The 24,455-nt window shown below is 36.6% G+C and overlaps 1 long non-coding RNA gene across 1 annotated transcript; it reads right to left on the bottom strand.

The window, feature by feature from the left end:
- Window positions 1-1,349: 1,349 nt before the first annotated feature.
- LOC123873394 lies at window positions 1,350-23,585 on the bottom strand. Its single transcript, XR_006797687.1, has 3 exons — window positions 23,500-23,585; window positions 11,370-11,374; window positions 1,350-1,362 (listed from the first exon to the last, which is right to left on the bottom strand). It is a non-coding gene; the product is annotated as an uncharacterized LOC123873394 (long non-coding RNA).
- Window positions 23,586-24,455: the final 870 nt, after the last annotated feature.

Raw genomic sequence — 24,455 nt, 5'->3', positions numbered from 1 at the left:
TGGGATTAATAAAGAAAGTTATGATGCATAATCGCGCCAATTAACGATTCGGCAAATACATGCCGGCTACTTTGTTCCTCCGCAAGAGGGAAACGAATCACCGTGTAAAAATCAAGCGACAATGAAGATCGTCCACTTCTGGGGCCCGGAAGGTCCTTAGAAGAGTTTTGAACCAGAGGTACATTCATCTGCAGCGTGCATGGTTTCTACGCCCGATGGCAACCTACCCTCAACTTCTACGCGTAATAACTGAGGTATGATCCATCCATTATTCCATTTCAAATTTTAATCCCGTTTTTAATGATATTGATGCATAGTGTAATGAGGTTGATCGTGTTTGTAACCTCTACTGATGAGATGACCGTGAAAGGTTAATATTGCTAACACCCTGTTTGAGGTTATGAAATTAGTATTAGGGCACGCGGGTTATGATAGGTGGTCATTATACGCTCGCGGATAGAGTGAATGGTTTGAGTGATAGCTGAAGCTAAAAATATAACTATAATTTGTGGCATATCTGACCGTCAAATAAAGGTTTAGGTTTAAAGACGTATTCTCATAAAAAAAGGTCATTTACATGAGAAAATAAAGTTTACAATATTCGCCATTTAATGAAGTACTCATTCAGCGCATTTGCTGAAGGGATTCGCATTACTCATAATGTGAGCAGCTAATTATTCAGTTTTAAATGGATTGAATGAGTGTACATTATTTTTTATGTGTGCAGGTATTTTGTTGTACAGTTTAGCTCCTTCATAGGTAAGGGTTTTTCTGCCATAAATTGTTCTAGTTTTGGGTAAGGCAAGGTAGCTAGCTCGACGAGTTTTAGTTTTAATTTATGTGAATGTAATATTCGTGTGTATTGTTTTATTTACAGTTTTCCTAACAAAAATACACGTGCTGTATATATATAACTGATGAAATAAAGGCGGTAAATACTAATGCTAAAATTTCAACCAATTTATTTAGTCAACTTTTTATCGAATTAGGTAAAAACCCGCTCAACCATCCACTTTTCACGTTGCATCTCGCCGAGATACCCGCAATTTGAATTCGCAGTTTAATTCTAGAGTGCTACCGGTACGAAAACAAGTAATTCAATAAGTTAAATAGTAAAAAATAAAAACTCCCGACTGCTGTTTGCGCTGCATATTTTTTCGGCTCTTACATTAAATCGTATGAAATCCACCACATTGATTGTTTAAAGAATTTTATGTATCCATTGACACACACGCCATCAAGACGAATGACGTATCATTTATCAAAATCGGTTAAAATTATTGAGAGGTTATGAACTGACACAAATACATACTGATTAAACGCCTAATCCCTACTTTTGCAGCAATTAATTAAAAAAAAAATCTAGTATATCGGATGGTAACAATAGTTCTCAGACTACCCGCAAATTTCAACCAGAAGTTTTTAAGAAACAAGCTTTGACGCTATTAGTGTTTTTATTTGCACAAGGCTCAGTCATAGTATAAGGTTCTATAAACCTTTAAGGTTATTTTTTTCGCGTCGTCAGTGATATTCCCGCTGCAGTCATACAGACAACACGGGGTACGTGTAGGGTACCTATAAATTATTTTTAAGGGTACAATAATATCATTTACGTCAGAATCGGTTGATGAACACTTTCAGTGTGCTCAAACTCAGTTTTGCATATAGCATGGCGATCGCAATTTGAATGTAAAATCGAATTATTTTATGATGTTCACTTTTGAGTTTCTTGTGAAATTGATTTTCATGTGGTTATATGATTGTTATGTAATATGAATATAGATCTTCATAATTGGGGCAGACGTACTTTAGGAATCGACTGGGAGCTACTTGTAGTCAAACAATAATATTGTGCTTATCTTTCTTTTCTCGGAATTTTTGGTGAGTTCGTGAAGTGCAAACGTCATCGCCTACGAAGGTCACCACTGATGCTTTGCTGTGCGCTGTGTGCCTGATGCCGAGCGCGTCACTGCGAGGCACCTCATCGTGGCGCGCTAACGATGCAGGGTTGCAGCCAATGGGTATCTATAAGCCGCCGCATTGTCGCCTATTTGGTGTCACATAAGCGCTGTTAAGCGTTTATGCTGTATGGTATGACTGTTCTTTTATTTTTACTAAAAGTTAGTGTTTATGAAGTCTGTACGTGTTGTAACTTGTAGTTTAAATCACATTCTTTGAATGATTGAGAGCATAGTAAGTAGATCTTACGGCTTTGGGACTGTCTCGTATAATATACAAGCCAGTGGCACAGCGTATGAGTAAATACAAATAGGTAGTGTAATGTAGGCAGAATCGGGCACTTGGAGGAAACGTAATAATAATTATTACCAGTTAGACATCCTTATGATTTTGATAATGCTTTTGTCATTTTAGAAAAAAAGTAGTGCTTGTAGGCATCATGTAGGTACGTTACGTACTTTTGCCAACAAGCTTTCAATCGAGTCAATTTTATCATTCTACCTTTAGATTGTCGGTCCAATCATAATGTAAGTAGAAAGTTCAAGTGGCACTTTTAATTATAGCCATGATTTAGCTTTGTGCCGTTCATTGTTAGTCAGGTGGACCGGACGTACCGTAAGAATTTTCACTAAGCCGACTAGACTGACATTTTACATAATATCTTGAGTTCAGTTGGTGTTAGTATGCCTGCCTGGTTATGTAGCTTACATAGTAGGGAATAGGAATGGAATAGAAAACTGTTATTTAACTGATGATCCTGTATTACCTAAATTCAATCGTGAACTGTTTTCGGAATTACATAGATGCCGAAGTGAAGACAGTAGCCAAGTCTTACTTTCTGCAGCCAAGTCTTACTTTCTGCCGCCAAGTCTTACTTTCTGCAGCCAAGTCTTACTTTCTGCCGCCAAGTCTTACTTCATGCAGCCAGGTCTTAATTTCTGTAGTGAGGTCTTACTTTCTACAGCCAGGTCTTACTTTCGGTAGCCAAGTTTTACTTTCGGTAGCCAATTTTTACTTTCGAAAGCCAAGTTTTACTTTCGATAGGAGTACTTTCATCTCGTTGCTCGTTGAGAGATCTCCCTGCAAGGATTTAAGTGAGATTCCTTTTCAAGTCAGAGTAATAGCATTCACAGCTTCACGAGAAGCTATTCACTTCCTTTCTACAAGCCAGTCTGTTGACGGTTTTTCTTTCAAAAATGTCTCTAAAGTAAAACGTGGAAAAATAGTACAACTGAAAAACGATAATAATTTATAAATTAAATAATGTTCTTTTGTTTCGTCTTGGTTTTAAAGTAGATAAGATTGCAGTTTAGATCACAGACCAATAGCATTGGATTAGAATTTTGTAGAATTCATACTGACCACATTTTGTAAAACCATTTTGTAAGACAGCGAAAGGATATCGCTCATCAGTAGTATAGGTACAATTTGATTATTACAGATGCTTTTGCAAAATTTGTTACTAGCCGAAAACGATCAGTTTCGTAGAATATTACACATAATTTGGCTTATTTGAACATCCTAGCAAACTTATAAAGTGACTATAAGAATGCTTTTACTAGTAGACATTTTAGAGTTTTCGAGTGTCGACTGATTAATAGTTAGGTATGTTTTGACCTCCATGATACTACCACGAGCCAAGTGCCTAGTCAAGCCAAGTGCCTAGTCAAGCCAAGCCAAGCACTAACCAGACCATGTTAAACGCGTTGTGCCACAGGCCCTAGCGAGACTGCGAATAAAATGATTGGACAAACTGCTTACTTGATATTATTTGGACTACTGACAATACTCTCAAAGAATGTGCTATCCATAATTTGGTATTTACCTAGGTCACGATGCCATGTTGCTATTAATTTAAATTAGTAAACTTGGGGAGGTTATGCGTAACAAGGCAAATGCTCGGTAAAGGATAGCAAGCGATAGGATAAAGCTAACTAGATAATGTAACTGACAAAATTAATATTTCATTTAATTATAACAAAGGAATTTAGTTATTTAGTGGCAAGTTCCCACAAGCATTGCGACAAAAGTAAACACTGATAGCATTTACTCAGGTTCATTTTCGTAACCAAGCTGGTAGGCATTAAGAGAACCCGCAGTGTTAAGGGATTTCGAGGCTACAAAGCTTGTACATGCCTGAGCAGACTCTTTAAAGCCATATCACAGCGCCTACGGTTCTTATATCCAACAGTGCTAACTGTTCCGATAAATAACTTGAAACCGAAGACCTTATTGAGCTATTGCCTACCAGAAAGCTAACCAAGCATTTTCCCATTGCGGGAGCAATTCATTGTTTCAGGACGGCCGAATGTAACGCCACACCGCCTCAGCCAATCGCAACGCGCCAACGCCAACCAGACTATCCGAGTCAAGCCGAGCCAAACGCCGGCCAATCATAGCCTAGCGGCCATTGAACGCCAACGCCAGCGCCATTGACAGCCGAGCGCCACTCAGCAACAACTGCCGAATGCCTTCGGTGGGGATAACGCCATATAAAGCCATGCGAGCTCATTTTTAGGATTATTATTGTATCGTACGCATTATAAGCTGAAATACTGCCGGTTAGTGTAAATAAGTGTAATAAGTGTGTACTAAATGTGTAATAAGTAAATAAGTGTATTAGTAACAAATATATGAGAGTAATTATTAGTGTGTTGAGTGAAGTGATAAAATAAATTAGTGCGATTATACTGATTTGCTCTTTTTATTTAAACCCACTGTTTCAGTTTATATAAATCCCGTGGAAACTTCTTGATTTCCCAGGACAAAAATAGTCTACATCCGTCCCTAGGGTGCAAGTTATCTCTAAGTAAAATATATTGCTATGAAAGAACACAACAAAAGGTAGGTCATCATCATTAAATCATCATTACAAACGATAGATGTCCTCGGCTGAACATAGTTCTCTGGTATAGGGATATAAATAAAATAAAATAACAATTAAATACTTAGATCAGTCATTTTAATTTAGAGGTTTGTGTACCATCGAATAAGAACTTCTATCTAAATATTTGAACCTGACTGTACACTGGAACCGATTTTACATCATTATGAATACGCAAGATTGATTCCCATACAAAAGCTGTCAACCTCGGAGGATGAATAAAACGCAAAAGCGGGCTTTGTTGTTGTTATAACAAAATGAAGTCGTAATGAGTAGGAGTCGGCGAAATGTCGTGATTGAATAAAAATTGCCTTAATACTGCGGTTGAATGTTAATGTTTGACAAGCGTTGCGGGCGGTTGACACCTGTCACCGAGGACTTGACACAGGAGCTGCAAGCGCAAGGAGTGTACGTACATCCGAGGGCGTATTTAAACTGTAATTTAATAAAAAATTAAAGCTATTAAACTTATAGCCATTAGGCCATTACACACGCTACTTTTAGCTCTTTTGTGGCTTACTGCGATCGAGGGAAATGACATGTGGGTACCTGACTGAGTTTGTTGTGGGCTACCTTTCAGAGTAAGTAGGGCGCGTTTGGAACCCTATGATCCAATTAGAGATTGCATCATGCTGCATCATGTTTTTGAAACTTTAGCGGTTCAGTGTGATGACAAATGCCAAAGCTTCACTCAATCGCTGCCAGGACTGAGATTCGAATTCGTGCACAGAGAAACATGCAGTAGCTGTACTTATAGTGCAAGGTTTCCCATAGACAGTAAGTATGGTATTAATTTGGATAGACACAGCTAGGTACCTAACCTAAGGTAAGGTCAAAAGGTTTTTTCGCAGCTTAGAGCTTCCGAAAAGCGATCAAATCGTCGATCGCAGATGCCAAAACTATCGTGCGTATAAGTACCTACTTAGGTAGTGCGCAAAACAAGTAGGTAAGTAGTCCAATCTGAACAAGAGGCGTATAACTGCGCATTTACAAAACCAGATTTCCGCTGGACTTGTTTAATTAGGTACTACCTAATCCTAGTCTAGGACTTGCTCCAACCACCATGTTGCAACTTTAGGGCTGCTGGAGGAAATCTCTCGTCTCAGATAAGTTGTCCTTTGTGTAGATACTTACGTTTTTGCACTATACATATTATATGTTTTAGTATATTTATTGATACACTAGAGGATGCCCGCGACTTCGTCCGCGTGGATTTAGGTTTTTAAAGATCCGGTGGGAACTATTTGATTTTCCGGGATAAAAAGTTGCCTATGTCAATTACAGTGACGCAAGCTACTTTGGTACCAAATTTCATACAAATCAGTTAAGCGGATGGGTTTTTGGGAATCCCGTGGGAAATCTTTGATTTTCCGGGATAAAAAGTAGGATATGTCTGTCCCCGGGAAATAAGCTAACCCTGTACCAAATTTCATTAGAATCGGTTAAACTGTTGGGCCGTGAAAAGGTAGCAGACAGACAGATAGACAGACAGACAGACACACTTTCGCATTTATAATATTAGTATGGATAGTATGGATGGATGAATAAACAAATAAGTAAGTAGATAAGTACTTACCACGTTGACTTTAGGCTAACGTCCGTTAAAAAAGCGTCCAAATATAGCAAATGCATTCCCAAGTATCTGTTCAAACGTACATACACTTGGGAATACATTTGTTCTATTTTGACGATTTTTTTAACGGACGTTAAAAAGCTCTCGCGTTAATGAGGCCTAAAGCGGGTAATGTTCTTAAAGAGCCCAAGATTTAAACAGGAACGAGGTACCTACGCCTATTTAACAAAAGACTACAGTGGAAAGTAACTACTAGTAGGTACAGTGGTAAGTGAACTTCGTGACTGCGTCCAAAGTCGGTCTTAACTCTTGTCTATCTTCATCCAATATTCTTGTTCACTTTACAATTTGACATTGACCGAAATAATTAGAAAATATCTAACTAGGTTTACTAAGCCAACTCTTGTACAACCTCACTACATTAACAGCTAACCAATAAAGTTAACCAGAAGCAAATAAAACGAGTACCAGACATCTAGACGTGATCTTTTGTAATTTTCAACAATGAGTAGTTGGACAGTTTCAGCATCAGATTATACGAGTAAACATGTAAATGGGTAGGTAGTAATAGAGTTAAAACACTTGTATGTACTTTTAATATACTTTTATTCGCCTGTTTCCTTATTTTTAACCGACTTCCAAAAAAGGAGGAGGTTCTCAATTCGTCGGAATCTTTTTTATTAATTTACAAATAGAGCACAATAACTACTCGCCATTCTACGCGTCCGCGTCCCCAGCGTGTGTTGAGTCCGCTAGTACCATAGACTCTTGGAGAACGTCTGAGGGAGCCAGGCTACGTACAGTCTATCAACAAACTCCATCTAACATAATAAGGTGCTTATTATGTTTTATTTAATAAGTAATAACATAACGGAGTTTTAAGTTTTATACTTACACAGCTTTAGTTTAAGGTAATTTATGTTTATTACTCATCACAAATCTTTGTTTAGACATTATCACACTAATATTATAATGGTGAAAGTTTGTGTGTATGTTTGTTACTCTTTCACGCAAAAACTGCTGGACGGATTTAGATCTATCGGAAAATCAAAGAGTTCCCCAGGATTTTCAAAAATCTTAAGTGTGTCATAATTAAATTACTGAAGTGGCCACTTTTTGAACCGTTAGATCAGTACTAGATATCGTTAAGTAGTAAAAGATTTTTTGAATCCCATTTTATTATTAAATTAGTGTTAATTCTCGCTAAACGCACGGCCTGTCATGTTTTCAGAATGATTGGGAAGTTAGTAAGAAGGTAAACGCGAGATATGGGGACGTGTAGTTAGCGGCGGATCTTTTGTCTTGTTTGTTAATAATGCACTGGCGGAGTTCGTAGCGAGGTCTACAAGAAAGTATTGTGAAATAAATAATTTTTAACGTAATTTGATAATATTGTAGCAAATCCATTCTTGTGTTTTTTATTTAATACTAGCAGAAAAAAAATGTATGTATGTATGTAAAAGTATGCCAGATGACTTATGGGCAAAATCTACTTCTTTCTAGACTCCCAAGAATCATCAATGCCTGTATGGTAGGCCGAAGCGGCGATGGCGTGATGAATTAAATACTTTAATATATTTTTATACTCAATGAGCAGATATCAGTTCACTATCAGCAAATAAAATCTTATCTTTAGGTAAGGTAAACCATATTGATAGGCGAATAACATGATGTAAGTACGTCACCGTGGTCTCTGCTAGACGAAGTTTCTTGCAAGGATGTCCATAGAACACGGTATAATTTGCATTAGGTAAGTACGTACAGACGAACACACCACAAAAGTTTGTGTACCTATAAGGTACGCACTACGCATCCTGTAAGCAGTTAGTATTACAGCTACTCAAAATTGTTGGGGCAAATCTTTCTCGTAGCGCCGCTGTGTAGCGCGTCCAGCCAGCCAGTGTAGCGAGTGATTAGGCGCGCGCAGCCCTGTAATCACCCTGCTGCCCGTGCGTCTGCGATGCGTCCACTCTCGCCCCCTCCCCCCCTCACTTCATCAGCCCTCGGGCGAAATATCACGAGAGGAAAAAACACACATACAACCAAACACAACCTTTGCTTTGCTACTATGCGTTTCAAATAAGAATTTCGGGAATATCACTCCGTAATGTCCCGGCCATATTAACGGCAAGTAACGCGATGTTCAACGGCGTTTTCCGTTAAACGTAGATGTAGCCTTGATCAATCATTCATAATGCCGTTTGGCGTTAAACGATTTTAAACCCAATTCAATAGGCATTAGACGTTTTAACCATTCAAGTGTGGCCACACAGTTTTAACACGTTCATTATCGCGATAATTATGGCGTTGTTGGGCATCGACTTATTAGGTACCTACTTGTAGTTTCATTGATTTTATGTAAAATTCTTATATTTCCGAAGTGATCATAACTCATAACGGAATGATAGTAACAAAATCAAGCAAAAATAGAAAAGTTCTAAGTTTATGCATTCTAATTTCTAACTACGTGACTAGCTGTACGTGTAAACTTGGGTCTATTTTATCAGTTTAGTAATTTGATTCAGCATTACTCAACAGGGTTAGACGTTAGCGAGTGTTGAGTCGCATACTTTCCTGCAATCAGGCTTTGCTGCCCGGACGTCTGCGCCGGCGCATCGCCCCTCGCCCCTCCGCACACGCCCTCAGGGAATATCTCGAGACTAAAAAACACACACAACCTTCGCTTTACCGGCCATGCTTAACTATTTGGCGCGATTGTAAATCGAAATCGCTATCGATTTTGAAAATTTCATTTCCGAAAATAACTTAAAAATTATTGTACCTACTTAAGTACATATTAATAAAAATGTAGATTTTTTTGTTAACGATAACTTGGATCCTGGGAACGAGCATCGACTACTTTCTATCCCAAACAAATCAAAGAGTTCAATCAAAAAAACTTAACCAAACGGACGATGGCGTAGGTACACAGACCACCTCCTAATAGACAGCTCATACAAGGTAAACTAAACGCACCGAGCATTCGTGAATTCTCTAGAATAAAACCCGGCTGCTCGAAGCACATACGCCAGTGATAACCAACAATTAGACCCGTGCGTTACTCCGGTATTTTCGGTTTTTAGCGATTCATTCGTAAGAAAAAAATCTCACTAAAGTGCACAACAATGGCCTCTTGTGCTGTAAAATGGTATAGGAAGTCATCCAAAACATATAATTACAAAAATGTTGGCATAACATTCCACAAGTAAGTGAAATAATTTTGTTTTCGACCAGTCTAGCAGAGTTCAAATTATAATGGACGTATCAAAGCTACAACAGTGACGCGTTGATGTCTATTTGCAAAAGTCCCTTTCTCACTTTAAGATTTTTGTATTAAGCGATCTCTTTTTTTGAAACCCGTTTTACTATAGTGACGCGCTTGCGTTAGCGAATTTATCAAATATTTATCGATACTTTTAATAGGTAGGCATGGTTCAAATTATAATAAATATGCAGAGCAAGGAATACTAATAATAATATTATAAAAAATGCGATAATGTGTCTGCTAAATTTTCATGGCCCATTTTTAACCGATTTTTTTTTCAACCTATTTTGGCTTTTGTAAGGTACCAAAACTACCTATAGAGATAAAGATAGCTTGCACATCGGGGAGCTAGGTAGGTTCTTTTTTTATCCCGGAAAATCAAAGAGTTCGGGATTAAAAAAAACCAAAATATACGCAAACGAAGTCGCGGGCATGAAGTAGTGTAATAGTAGGTACCTAACTAATTTTACTAATGAATCAACAGTACCTATGTACCTACCTACTAAGATATACCTACCAGTACCTACTTAACAGCCAATTTAAAGAGATCGGGTTTTAACTGTTTTATTTACCTACGTACCTATAGTTACCTAGTACCTACCTACTTATATACCGACCTACCTATATACCTACCTACGTGGATTTCAAATTTATTTTGTTAATACATAGAGGCAAGTATCTAGGTAGGTACCTACATATTTGAATTTTGTTTTGTTTACGCATAGGTATTAGGTATGTTCCTACCTATTTGAACTTAGGTTCTAGGTAGGTATCTATTTGCACTTCGTTTTGTTTACGCACAGGTACTAAGTAGGTACCTATTTGAACTTTATTTTGTTTACGTAATCAAGTAACTATAAATTTTATTTTCATTTTTAGAGTTCCGTACCTCAAAAGGAAAAACGGACCCCTTATAGGATCACTTTCTTGTCTGTTAGTCTGTCGGGTACTTCCCGTTGACCTAGAACTGTGACCTAGAATTCTAAAGAATTCCTCTTCCAGGTTTAAGCCCGCTTCCATTTTAGACTGCATCATCACCTACCACCAGGTGAGATTGCCGTCAAGGGCTAGCTTACGTATCAGAATTTAGGTCGATATGTACCTTTATGTAGATATAACTTTTATGTAGGTGTAACACTTATCAGGCTTACTTGTGTTACATTACCTACGTTTACTACATTACCCATACTTATTACATTTTATGCGTACGTAGATACGTACTAAATGAGTAAATAATAAACAATATGTACCAAAAAAAATTTCTTTGTTTTATTATTTGTCGGTATTGTATTATTTAATATCGACTTTCAAAGTCGATATTAAATCCGTGTCTCAACACTATTTTAGTAGGTACTTTGAGTTTGTCCTTGAAATAACCAATCAGACATCGCTGACTCTCTCCCCGCAGCCCGCGCTTTCCGCTAACTTTGGTGACCTACGCATCGAGCAAAATTGTCGAGATATGGCTTCTTGAGGAGGTTTTCTATGCGTAGGTATGATGATAGTGTAAGGTGTATATTAGGGTATCATCAAGCATTGTACCTAGGTATAATAGGTAGGTACATAAATATTAATTAATTATTGTTTTTAGTTAGACTTTACAAGACGTCATGCCATTTTGAGTTGGTTTACGTTATTTTGATGTGAAAAAGTAAGAAAATCGCTGTTGATAGCGATCAGTGAATCACAATTTCTCTCTTCTCGACGCGGTGTGGGAAGATTTAGCGAATTTGATTTTCGATAGCGCCAATGGTCCATCCATCACCTAAATTGATGGATTTGGGACCAAAAGGAGGACTTGCCGAGATGAAAGCGAACCATTTTCGAGCGGTATTAATAAGTGATGCTATTATGAGGTTGTTTTGCGGTTAAAAAGCTAATTAGATGACTGCATGTAACTTAGCTAGGTAGATATAGTAGAGTTATTTGCGTGCCTTGTAAAGGTACAGGTCTACGGTACTAATATATCGATTTGAGAAATAAAGTCCTACATCATATTTACTTTTATCTAATGACACTATAAACCGAATGATCTGATTCTAGATATTTGAATACACCTGTTTAGAGTTACTTCTAGTAAATAGATAGTTAGTATCGCTTTGCACTTAGGTATCTTGTGGAGTCTTGAAGCCAAATTATATGAGAAGGTTTTGAGGCGCACGTCTTAAAAATATTTATGTGGCATGGTGTTGGGAATATAATACATAGCTAGGTATCTACTTACTGATAAAATAGAACCAATAAATGTACCAAAATATCTCACAAAACAAATAATTTTACCAAATCTCATTAGAGGCACGTGTCCAGTATTTGCACATTATAATGGCTAATATACCTTATTCAGTGTGGACAGAATTTTTTACTCACAAAATATTGGGGTTTCTGATTAGATATCGTAAGCACACAGCGACCTGCGAACATTACTTACCACTTTTAGCATTTAAATGTTTGTCCTGATACCAAAGTGAATGGTTTAAAGTAGGTATAGATATTTACTGAAGTACCTATACCTACCTACCGACCTAACAAGACATGTTTAACAATCTATAATTTTTTTACTTTGCTGAAGCTGTGGCTGAAGTTAGTAAGCTTCTAAAAACCGATCAAGTGCAAGTCAGATTCGCGCACCGAGGGTTCCGTACTACAGTCGTATTTTTTCGACATTTTGCAAAATAAAACAAAAACTATTAAGTATGCATAAAAATAAATAAAAATCTATTTTAGAATGTACAGGTAAAGCCCTTTTGCCCCACTTGATACAATTATCTTTCTTTGAAAGATGAAAATATTAAGTAGTTATTCATGAACACATTTTAGTTTTTTTTGTAATGTAACCATACTCACGGTTTTCGGATTATTCCCCTTACGTGTGCTATATGACCTAGGTACCTACCTGCCAAATTTTATGATTCTAGGTCAATGGGACGTCTTAGGTACCCTATAGGTTTCTTGACAGACACGGACAGACAATAGAATGATCCTATAAGAGTTCTTTCTTTTCTTTTTGAGGTGCGGAACCCTAAAAAATTAAACTTATATACTTAGGCTACTGAACTCGAGAATGCGAATCATAGAAGTACCTAATGGAGGCGGAAGACTAGATTCTCTATCCTATAGAATAGTTATTCTATATAGGTTAAGAATCTATCTTATCAGGTTACCCGTGGACCTAAAGCTCACATGTTTGTCGACCACCTACCAACGAGGTTTAAGTTCTTTAGGGAAACAGTGAACATTTTAAATCATGTTAACGGCTGGTTCTTCTTCTCTTCTTCTCTCTGGGCTGGTTTCCGCACTTAAACGTTTCCGTCTGTTGTGCGTGTGTTGCCCCTCCCCGCCGAAGTCTTCACTCCAGCCATCCAAGCGTTAACGGCTGGTTATGTGATATCATTTTCTTCCTACCATGTTCTGCTATTTATTCTAATCTACCTACATGACATCCTATACCTACCTACTTTGATAGCTTAAAATATTCTTTACTCCCGGATGTGATTGTTTAATTTTGGCAAACATCACAGTAAGCTCTTTAAATTATTTCTTTAGTAACTAATGAATCTGTGTCAATAATGTAGTAAATCACGATACATATTAATCATTTGCATAATGAATAATTATTCAAATTTCATCCGAGCGGCCTTATTTAAAATTTTAATTATGTATATCTACTAACTACTCATAAATATATCAATGTCAACTTTTGGTGGGACGGATGTAGTACCTACTTATAATTTAATTGATATTTTTATTTTTAAGAAATGTAGGTTTTACACGCGGCTCCACCCGCCTTTTAGTTGTATTTAGATACCTAAATTTTACTTCTGTAGGTAATCCTTTTATTTATTGAGAAGAAAACTTAACTAGGTAGCTAAATACACCTGTAGTGTTATTCATTCCAACAAATAATAAGAGCGTAAAAACTGCTACTAAGTTGACTAAGTATAATTATTTTAGGTCCTACTCTCAAAGATGCGAATATAAATTAATTACTTATATCAATTCTTCAAAATTACGTTAACTACCCTGACTCATAAAAATTCGAATGAAAATGCCTGTCCAGACAAACAGACACGTTTTACTCATACATAATTCGATAAGTAGCGATTAGTGTACGAGTGTTTTACTAAATGCCAGGTATTTCTTATGCGCATACCTAATAGCTTATACAATTATTTTGTTTGCATAAGTTGATATTTACGACTAATTGCCCAGTTGCATAATGCATTAGCAAATAGCATTTTCCCGTATTTTAGGTACAATATTATATTAACGTTAAAGGTGATCGTACACCACTAGACGACGCGCATGACTTAATCCACAATCCCAATAAAGCAATGCGTACACAGGGTTCGAAGACAGGGTATAGAATTAGATAAGCAAAAAGCTATATAAAGGCAGGCCATGATAAAAAATGAGCATTGGGCTATTTCAACTTGGGTAAGGTAAGCAGTGCAGGGTAAAGACATATCTTTAAGTATGTCTTACACGTTCTTCTCCTTCCTGCATCGTTCGCTCAATTTTGAGGATCGTGGCTTCCCTTAGATGCAATCTTTGCTACGATATTCCTCCATCGCTCTCTATTTTTGGTCGCGTGGATTGCATCCCGACGGCCGATGGGGCAGACGTGTTCTGGAGTGGAGACCGCGTACCGGTAAGCGCAGTGTGGGACGACCTCCTGCCCACTGAAGAAGGTGGCGGGGAGCGGGTGGATGAGGAAGGCGGAGGACCGTGTTTGGTGGCGCGCTCTTGAAAAGGCCTATGTCCAGCAGTGGACGCATACAGGCTGATGGATGGATGGATGGATGGATTGCATCGCACCTAGGTGTAAGTAGCAACCGCTTCTTTTATTTGGTCTGAGCGTCTCGGGCTATCTCCGCGTGGTCTACACTTTAAGAGCTGTAAGATAAATAATTAATCAGAGGCTGAGATGTCCTCTACTTATACATTTTTACTATGTCCGATGCTGCTGGATAACTCGTATTTTCACCACTACAACATGACTTAACTCTTGAGGCTCAGGGACTGCGACAGGCTGCAATCGCACCTGCTAGCAATTGGTAGAGTGTGAGTATGGGATGGAGTGGGCTTCATTTCTATAAAAGTTCGAAATTGTGACTAATTCTGTTGTACACAATTTACAATTGAACTGAATTGACAGGTCTAAATCTAGTGTTATCCTTTTCCACAGGAAGCATTATGAAATGGATAGTCATACATTTATTTATATTTGTCATTTTAGTTAAGAGATTGTGTATAAACAGAATAATCTATAGTATCGGTACTACTGTCAGCCTCCTGTGGATCCTGCGTCTGTATGCGATCTCCCTAACTGGGATGTGTTAAAGGTCTTTAAATGTATATAACTAATGTGTATAGTGTATTAGTAGGTACCTCAATTGATGTAAATCAGTCACGGAATTGTTTGTTATTCAACAGTAGGTATACTTACATAGTTAATTACCTTTTAGGAGAAATACCTTCATTTTATTTTACAAAGGTGACGTGTTCTAATAAAAAATTGATAGTTTAATAGTTAGTATGAACTAAGTTTTAAGTGGGTATATTGCAAAGTTAGGTGTTTACGTTATTATTTTTAGGAAGTTACCTATCTATCTACAGATATAGAATACAATTAGAAGCTATATATTATATTCGAGTAGTGCATAAAAATGGCAGATTCTTGATATTCGTACATACTTTATATAAAAAAATATAATCGTGAAATCTGACCTATATAATATTATCAAACAGGGTAGGTACTTACCTACTTAAATTTATAACAGCGCATAGATAGGTATTTATAGTCGACTGTGCTGTGTGCTGGTTACAAAGCAAGGTTGGATCCAAATTGGTAACTGGATGGGTGGCCGACTCTGAAGGTCTTTTGTCCTTTAACTTTCCATAAAATAATACCTAAGATGTTATCGATCCCCGTTTAGAGTAAAATTTTTAGGGTCGCAGTCGTAATTTGCAATGATCATTATTCATTACTTAGGTAAGTGGGTGAATTCCTGTGCTCATCGCATTAATATGTACCTACTAAGATAATTCTTTCATTTTGTTTATTTCTGTCTGTCTGTACAGAGTGTACACGTTGAAACCACTGGACAGATTTGAACGCAACTTGGCATACTAATTTTATAGAGTAGAATATATTTTTATTCAAGTAAACTTTTACAAGTGCTTTCAAATCGTCAAATTAATTAATGCTTCGGTAGTAGTATAAGAACTTGTCGCTGTTTTGTAGAGGCCCTAAGTCATAAATTTTGGGTTTATTTTTGACGACCGACAGCCTATGTATGATTCCGGATTCGAGACGGGGACAGCGAAGTTGTAAAATCGTATTAGCGCTAAGCTGGCGAACACTGATTTTAATTTGAGTGAATGTATCTTGTTAATTAGTGATTCTAATTAAAGTTATATATAATATGGATTAAGAACGTTTAAAACCTTTACATGGTATGTAATAGGTAATTAAGAAAAACTAGTTATATTCAACTAAATAAGTGATTTTATTGATTATTTTTAATAATTATATTATACTAAACTGTCCCTACCTATATTACAATATAATTTACATAAAGGCATAAAAATGGGTTGGCTAAAGGTAGGCTGTTATAAAGAAGCTAAATAACTTATCTATCTAACACTTACTAATTACTTACGTACCTAGGTTCTCAGTAAGAATTTAGATCAACTTCATTAGGATTTTGAAAACTTATTTAGCTAGATTAGCTACTCAATCACGGCGATATGCCAGTAAATTATATAATTTAATATTGTTCCTACTTCCTAGTCTTTTTATAGTAATAAGATGGCATGGCAGCTAAGCTTTTAACTTTTTTTTGCTAATTCAATTTCCTTTTCAATGAACCTGACGCGTTATTTCAGTCATAACTTGAGTCTGGATATAATAATAAACAATGTGCGTACCTATTATAATAAACAACAGTCATGAAATTATAAATAAAATAATAACACTCAGACATAGCTTTCACAACCTATCTGTTTTACCTACTATAGGATATTGAACATGGAAACGTCTGTGACTTTGTCTACTTTCAAAAATATTAATTGAAACTACTTACTTAACTACTTAGTAAATATTTATTATTGAATATTACATTATATATTACATATTATTGAATTAGTTCGATTTGACCCTAAATCTAAACAATCGACAATTACTTATAGGAGGTAGATTAGATATATGGGTGTATATTTAATTTGAGAGATCATCTTCTAGCTCAATTAAAAGAAAGATATGGTGATGATTCGCAAATTATTATTTTTAAAACGAACAGAAATTCTTTCTTCATCTTTTACCGATGTAGTAGTCCTATAGTACCTAGATATAAATTACGCGATGGATTGTGATAAACTGTCATTGTTTATTTACTTTGAATTATGTGCCGGACGCAACTGCCCGTTTTACGATACATCTGCCGCATTCACGCTTGCCTTTTCCAGTTTCCTATCGCCTCTTTCTTGGTTTGTCATAAAAGTGGTTCTGTAAAAGATTCGCCGGCGTTGTCCATACACTGCCATTGGTCATGCTGTCTGAGACATAAATGCTTCACTAAGATTTTAAAAGATATTGTGTTTTATTTAGTTTTCAATAAAGTCCATTATTTAATGGAAATGGAGTACGAACCTACTACATTTAGTCGCATGCAGGTGTCTTGTGCGGCAAACGTCGACCCAGTGCGTCACGCGTGTTATGCTTTGAACAGTTCTTTAGAGGTGCTTATTAAAATATTTGTTGTTCTGACATTATTTATTTGTATATGCCGAGGCTCTTTGTGATGCCGGCGGACATTGTCTATGGCAGGGGTCTCCAAACTACGGCCCGCGGGCCAAATTCGGCCCGCCAGTACCATCAATCCGGCCCGCGATAGCTTAAAACTAGTGTCATCAATCTGGCCTGCGACAGTCAATTTTATTGTTGTTACTTGCTTGCTGTGATAAGTTGAAGAAGAAAAAACATAATGATAATAACCTACTCAGTTTTATTTACTTGCAAGGCAAAACTTAACCACAGAAATGATAACGCAGAAAACTTAACTGAAGTATCTAAGCTTAAACAAATTAATAACTAGTAAATAACGTTAAGTAATTGAAATGCAAAAAAAAGCGTATTGCTTAGGTCGTGCACTTTAGGACTAGACTATCTAGAAATATAGTTAAGGGCAGAACAATTTAAACTGTTTTGGCCCTTGGAACATACTGACAAAATCATTATGGCCCTAAGGTTTCAAAGTTTGGATACCCCTGGGCTATGGTGTAGGTGGGTGCCGGTATGCGAGTCTATTGTGTTCGGCTGTGACCAATTTTCGTATGTGAGATAATAACGTTGCAAAATTTACTTTACGTTGTACCCAACAATGAAATACTTACCTAGTGTTTTACTTATTCTTAATTCTATTTAAATATCCTTGACTTTACTGACACGGTAATGGTATGTATACAGTATTCCAACTTCATACAAACGGGCGAAATGCAAGGTATACCTACGCACCTTGATGTCGGCAGGCGCTCGACACGCAGACAGTCGCGACTGTGCCGCAGTGACGAACGGGCGGTGTTTTGTTTTTCTAACAATAACCACGCGATTTTTTCGTTGTATGTGAAACCCGATCAAAGAAGCCACAATTTGAGCTCAGAATGTCGGTATTTAAGGTACCGGGACTACAATAAGATTAATTCGCAAACTTTTTTGATTGTACCCAGCGATGATTTTATGAAATATATGCAAAAAATGGAGAAAATATTCCGAACTTCATTTAAAACCAAATATATAAATTGTAAAGTAACTGCAGGTATCTATAACCAAGGAAAAGATATTCCATTTTCTCCATCTTGTCCATGTCACCCAAAACAATTTTTGATTAAAAGCTTTATACTAGAATGCGGATTTTTTAAACTTTAAAATTTAATAATTCGTAACGTTCGTTTAATTTCCTACATCTCAGTCGAGGCGCAAATATTTTTCGGTCTCGAATGTATAAGACCGATTTGTTATTCAATCATAAACATGATTTTTTAATTAAATCTACCAATCAAAAAACAACACGCATTTTTATTGGACATTTCCTATGCAATTCACAAAGTATTTTATTTGTTTATATAAAAAAGTATATTTACAATCACAAAACTAGATGGAAACACAAAGTAGGCAAAAATTAAAATGCTGGCGGCAGGCAGCCCTATCGCATGTTTACGTACCGCGCAGCTGTAGGTATTTATTTCAAAGAAACGGCCGAGTTAGAATACTGTATAGATAATATTACCGTGGTACTGACGTGGGTAATCAAAATGGCAGTAAGTCGGACAGCAGTAAAACGTTATATGTTGATTACTTTTTGTTATTAATAATTAAGAAAATGATCATTTCAAGTACGAAATATGTGATTAATAAAACAAACAAACTAAGGCTTATATTAAAGTGAATTTATAATCTTTGAAACTTTTGTTTTATTAAATATTTGCCTTAGTATCCCGATTCTACCCAACTTTCTCAATCTCATAAGTTTATATTAGTTTTTGGCGCTTACCTACTTACTTACTTTTTTATAATTTTTCACAATACATATCATGTTTGTTTCCTTTGTCCTTTCCTAATATTATAACTAGTACATTTCATAATCGCATACCAAAAGAAAACCTGCAAGACTCGCAGAATGCGCCTTTCAATTTTTAGTTACATATTTTGAAAATGGAATTGCGTGCGCAGTTTTCGTCTGGTATGCTTTGGTATGCGATCACCATAAAACTATTCTACTATTTCGATTTCTACTTTGGTGTTGTTAAAATTCACCAGATGCATAGTGTCGATAATAAATAAATCAATTAAATAAAATCGATTAAGAAAGCACCCACAGCAGACGACTTCTACTTCACCGCTTGCATAGAACGAATCGAGGCAATTACTGACGCGGGGAGGAAAATTAAATTGGGCATCTCGGCTCGATGCGCTCAAATGGTGAGACTGTTAAAACATTATGAGCCATACATTTTTATCTCCCCATCTGTAAGGTTCAGTTTACACTTGCTGAATGTTCAGCTGCATTGTTGCTAATTCTAGCATGGTTTTTGAAACGAATTTCTTGTCCGCAGACTACAGTAATTTATTTAATGTTAGTCAAGAATGAGTATTTTAATTATTCAGCTTTTTACTGGTTCCCACAAAACTAAGTGGCATAAGTGTGTTCACATGTTGCAGTTACTATCCTGCTTTTCTCTGAGTAGAGCGCAGTCATACCTCATCCAGCTAAAAACCATAAGTATGCTAGACGTTCGAGTGAATATTTTAGTACCATTAGATCCTGCTTTTGTTAGACAAGACCGATGAAAATGTTAGTATAAACGCGTCCAATAATTGGGATCATATGCGAAATCGTTCCTGCAAACAACAGGGTGCTGTGTGGGAATGAGCCGTAAGGAGTTCAGATAGTAAGAGACGACTAGCGAGACCCGGTAAGAGAAATAAGAGTCGCCAGAGCTACAAAACGCGTGCGCAATGCCTTTTCAGTCGACATAATTAACAGAAGAGCCATATGTAATTGGCCTATAAATATTTTTTTTTTTTTTGGTCCAGCACCTTGCTCAGTGTACACTAAGCTTATGTACAGAGTCCGGTCGACACAGACGGGTCGGCGCGGACGAAGTGGGAATGGGACGAAACACACGAGTCGAAAAAGGTAGACGCATTCGACCGACAGAGGTCGAATATAAATGTGGAATGTTTATGGTTCTACCGTTTTATTTTATTTCCAGCCGGCAAAGCATTAAATATTGTTTCAATTGAAAGCGGACACATCAGACGGGAGTGTCTAATGAACAATAATAAAAGCTGAAGTTTGACTAAGTTCCATTTGCGAACGTATCACGGCTGTAGAGTAGATGCTCGACGTTGATAACACCCGTGTTACGGCATCAGATATCAATCTATGTATTAGAATCGATTAACTAAAGTGTGCATAAATAAAAATCGAATCGCTCGATTCATCTACACTCGGCTACTGCAGTAACACTTTTATGTGTATTAAAAACAAATTGGTAATCCAAAATGATTTAATGTTTTTTTTTAATATACCTAAATAGCGAACAAACGAACAAGCGGGTTTCGCGGTGTTAACTGATTATCGCCGCCCATGAACATTTGCAGCACCAGACGAACCGCTAATACGTTGCCGGCTTTTCAGGAATTTGTGGATCCGCCTCTTGAAAAACCGCATGTTGAAATCTAGCTAGAACACCGCCAAAGAGAACTGAATTCCTACCTTTAGAAACATACAAGGTACAATTGAGGCCTAAGAGGAGCGCTCTTCCTTCGTCATTCTATAGGTTAGGCACCTACCTACTAGATGATGCCTGCAACTTCATCCGAATGGATTTAGTTTATTTAAATCCCATCTTTGATCACGCAAGCTAACTCTGTACCAAATAAATGACAACTGTAACTTCGAATACATGGATTTATCTTTTTTAAGAATCCCGTGGGAACTCTTGCCGGGACCAAAATGCCTATGTTGCCTAAGAGCCTGTGTTGTCCTAATCTGGGATGCAAGGTATCTTTGATGTTTTAAAGCTTTCATTTGCTGCATAAATAGCATGCGAGTATGTCCTGTAATAGCGTAATGTTCACACTCAGAGCATTGCTCCAGTACCGGTCCAGCCGCGCCGCCCGCGCACAAAGCCATTGTCGCCACCGCTTTCAACTTCATCTGCTTTGTGTCGCGATTCGTCGCGGCGCCGGACGAATGTGTCGCGTGTTGTGAGTGTTGTGACAGCACAACACTAGCGCCGACAGAGACGCCGCTGTTTGCATTGTGCTACGTGCCGTGACATATCGTTTGTGGACGCCGCCTTTTATGGACCTGAGCTTTGTACAGTTACATAAGATATGCCTAATATGCTGTTCTTGTGTGGTGTAGGGATGTGCCTCGAATTGGGTATGCTGCGTGATGTTGCAAAAGTTTAGGGCGCGATTTGCATTTCGAACGTGTTGTTGGAGACATCTCAAAGTAGGTACTTAGGTATACCTACCTATGATAAACAGAAACATCGTACTTACTCACCATTTCGAAGGAACGTTGACAGGCATAGGTAGGTATGTATGTACGAGTAAGATGAAAAAGGTCATCATTGTCATTCTATGTATCCCGAATTCTGATGCAACATTTTTTTCTAATAATATAAAATACATAGATAGGTACCTATGCCTATAAGATTCTTAAGACTCTTAATTGCTAAATCCTTTGATTCAGCCATCTCATTTTAGTTTAAGCTTATCTCTGTAATTAACCTATTAGCCAAGCCATATATTTTAGTGTAAGAAGATTTTCACAGATCGATTGGCATCTGACCCCTGTGACCGGCGTCGTCTAATTAACCGCCTAGTGTTAATGATCGTTATCATCAGTTGCCAGTGATACCTAATGGGGGTTAACAGGGCTCTCTCCGTCACTCGTTTCATACAATCGTAGTTCCAATTTCATGAATATTAAGCAACCAAAGTCCATGAAATTTTGCAGACACATTCTAGAAACTAATATCTGTGTCTGTGGTGTTTTAGATTTTTCTAGAAATATGTAGTTTTAAAATTACACGGGCTCAAAGATTTGTATAAAAATTTTTAAGACCGCGTAACATTGAAACCGAATATTTTAACAGAAATCTGGAAAACCACAGACATAGATATTAGTTTCTAGAATATGTCTGCAAAATTTCATGGACTTTGGTTGCTTAATATTCAAATGAAATTGGAACTACGAATGTATGAAACGAGTGACGGAGAGAGCCCTCTTAATGATAATGGTTTTTGCGTTATTACAGTAAGAATTGAAATTTGAATGTAAGTTTTCGCCATGGCAGGTATATTACCTTATCTATAAATGCCTACTGCAAACTACCTACGTAATTATGTTATACATACCTACTTAGGTGCATAATGTAGGTGCATAGATAAATGAATGAAGTTAACGATAGTAAGTACCTACCTATTAAAATACTCTAAAGTCTTAAAATCTCTACAATTTTTTCCTAGAACCAATATTTAACAGGGCTCTCTCCGTCACTCGCTTCACACAATCGTAGTTCCAATTTCATTTGAATATTAAGCAACCAAAGTCCATGAAATTTTGCAGACATATTCTAGAAACTAATATCTGTGTCTGTCGTGTTTTAGATTTTTCTAAAAATATGTAGTTTTAAAATTACAGGGGCTCAAAGATTTGTATGTAAATTTTTAAGACCGCGTAACTTTGAAACTGAATATTTTAACAGAAATCTGGAAAACCACAGACATAGATATTAGTTTCTAGAATATGTCTGCAAAATTTTATGGACTTTGGTTGCTTAATATTCAAATGAAATCGGAACTACGTTTGTATGAAGCGAGTGACGGAGAGACCCCTCTTAAGATCTAATTTAAGTAGGTACATACGAGTATTACAGAAAATTGATATTAGGTATAATTATTATAACATACCTATAGGAAGTGATCTAGTTAGAACTACATAAAATAATTACGAGGAAAAGGAATTGAAAGACATGAGTTTTTTTAACATAAAAGTATAATGTATTTCTTTTTAATAAAACTACAATAAATTAGGCATTTATTTCCATATAGTTTAATTATACTAATTAAGTAAATCTACCTGTACATATTTACAGTTGAATCTAACATAAGTATCACAGTTTCATAAAATAAAATAATTACTAATCATACCTTCTATGGGCCCGAGAGCCCGTAGAAAATTTAGAGAAGGAATTTTGATAAAAGCTGAAAGTATATTTTGACTCGTGCTAATAAAGAACAAAACGTCGCTGCCTGTGCAAAATCCGCTATGTGATTCTTTAGAATTTTTGTTTTTGATGCCATGTTATTTAGATTCAAAAGGTGCGTGTGCTTGTAAACCCCCGTTCTTTAGCATGTGTGCCAGTTCAAGGGAACTCTGAGATTTTAATCTAATTCAAAATTTAAAAAAAAAAATTAAAAGTATCTCCTGAAAAGTTGTGATTTTTCACATAACAGAATTTGCGTGCATATAGCGACAAAAATTGAAAATGGCGTTATTAATCATTGTCTCTCAACTCTGTATCTACTTACTTAGGTATATATTACAGTGTATGAGTAAGACGAAATGTTTAGATGGATTAGACCAGCTTCATTTCGCTGGCACGAGTTAAAATGGATCGTTTGTGTTGCCTGATTATAGTAAACTAAATCTGCTAGTGTCGTTCGTTTCTTGGTGGATTTTTAGGGGTTGAATTAATAAAGACCGCTTTGAGGTTTGGCACAACCATGCCATGGCCATACTTAGGCATTTATAGCATGAAAGAGAGCCTGTCAAGTTGAAATCTTATTTAGTGCCTTTTAGGCACTTTTCAAAAACCACATAAAACTCACTTGCCACGAATAATACAATTTTCACAAATTATATAAATAGGTAAGTAGATGTATGTTATTTAACTTGCTACACTTTGGCTTTATCACTTTATCGACTTTATCGTGAAAAATAAAATTTTGAAAAACTGTTCCCTAACTCCCGAGCTTACCACAGCAGGACGAACTTTCAGCTTTTGTAAAGCACTTCCTTAATATTTTCCTATGGGCTCTGGGGCCACAATATTATTAACAATACTTTTTATAGCATTTTGAATAAATTTAAATTTTAAATAAATAATTACAATGATAATAAATTATAAGTTAATCTTCAAACTTTCTGAAATTGGCTTCGCAGATATTCTCATTTCCTGGAAAAGAAAAATAA

Source organism: Maniola jurtina, chromosome 2, assembly GCF_905333055.1.
Source record: "Maniola jurtina chromosome 2, ilManJurt1.1, whole genome shotgun sequence".
Taxonomy (NCBI): Eukaryota; Metazoa; Arthropoda; class Insecta; order Lepidoptera; family Nymphalidae; genus Maniola; species Maniola jurtina.
Note: the sequence above shows the minus strand (reverse complement) of the source record. Positions and strands in the feature narration are given on the sequence as shown.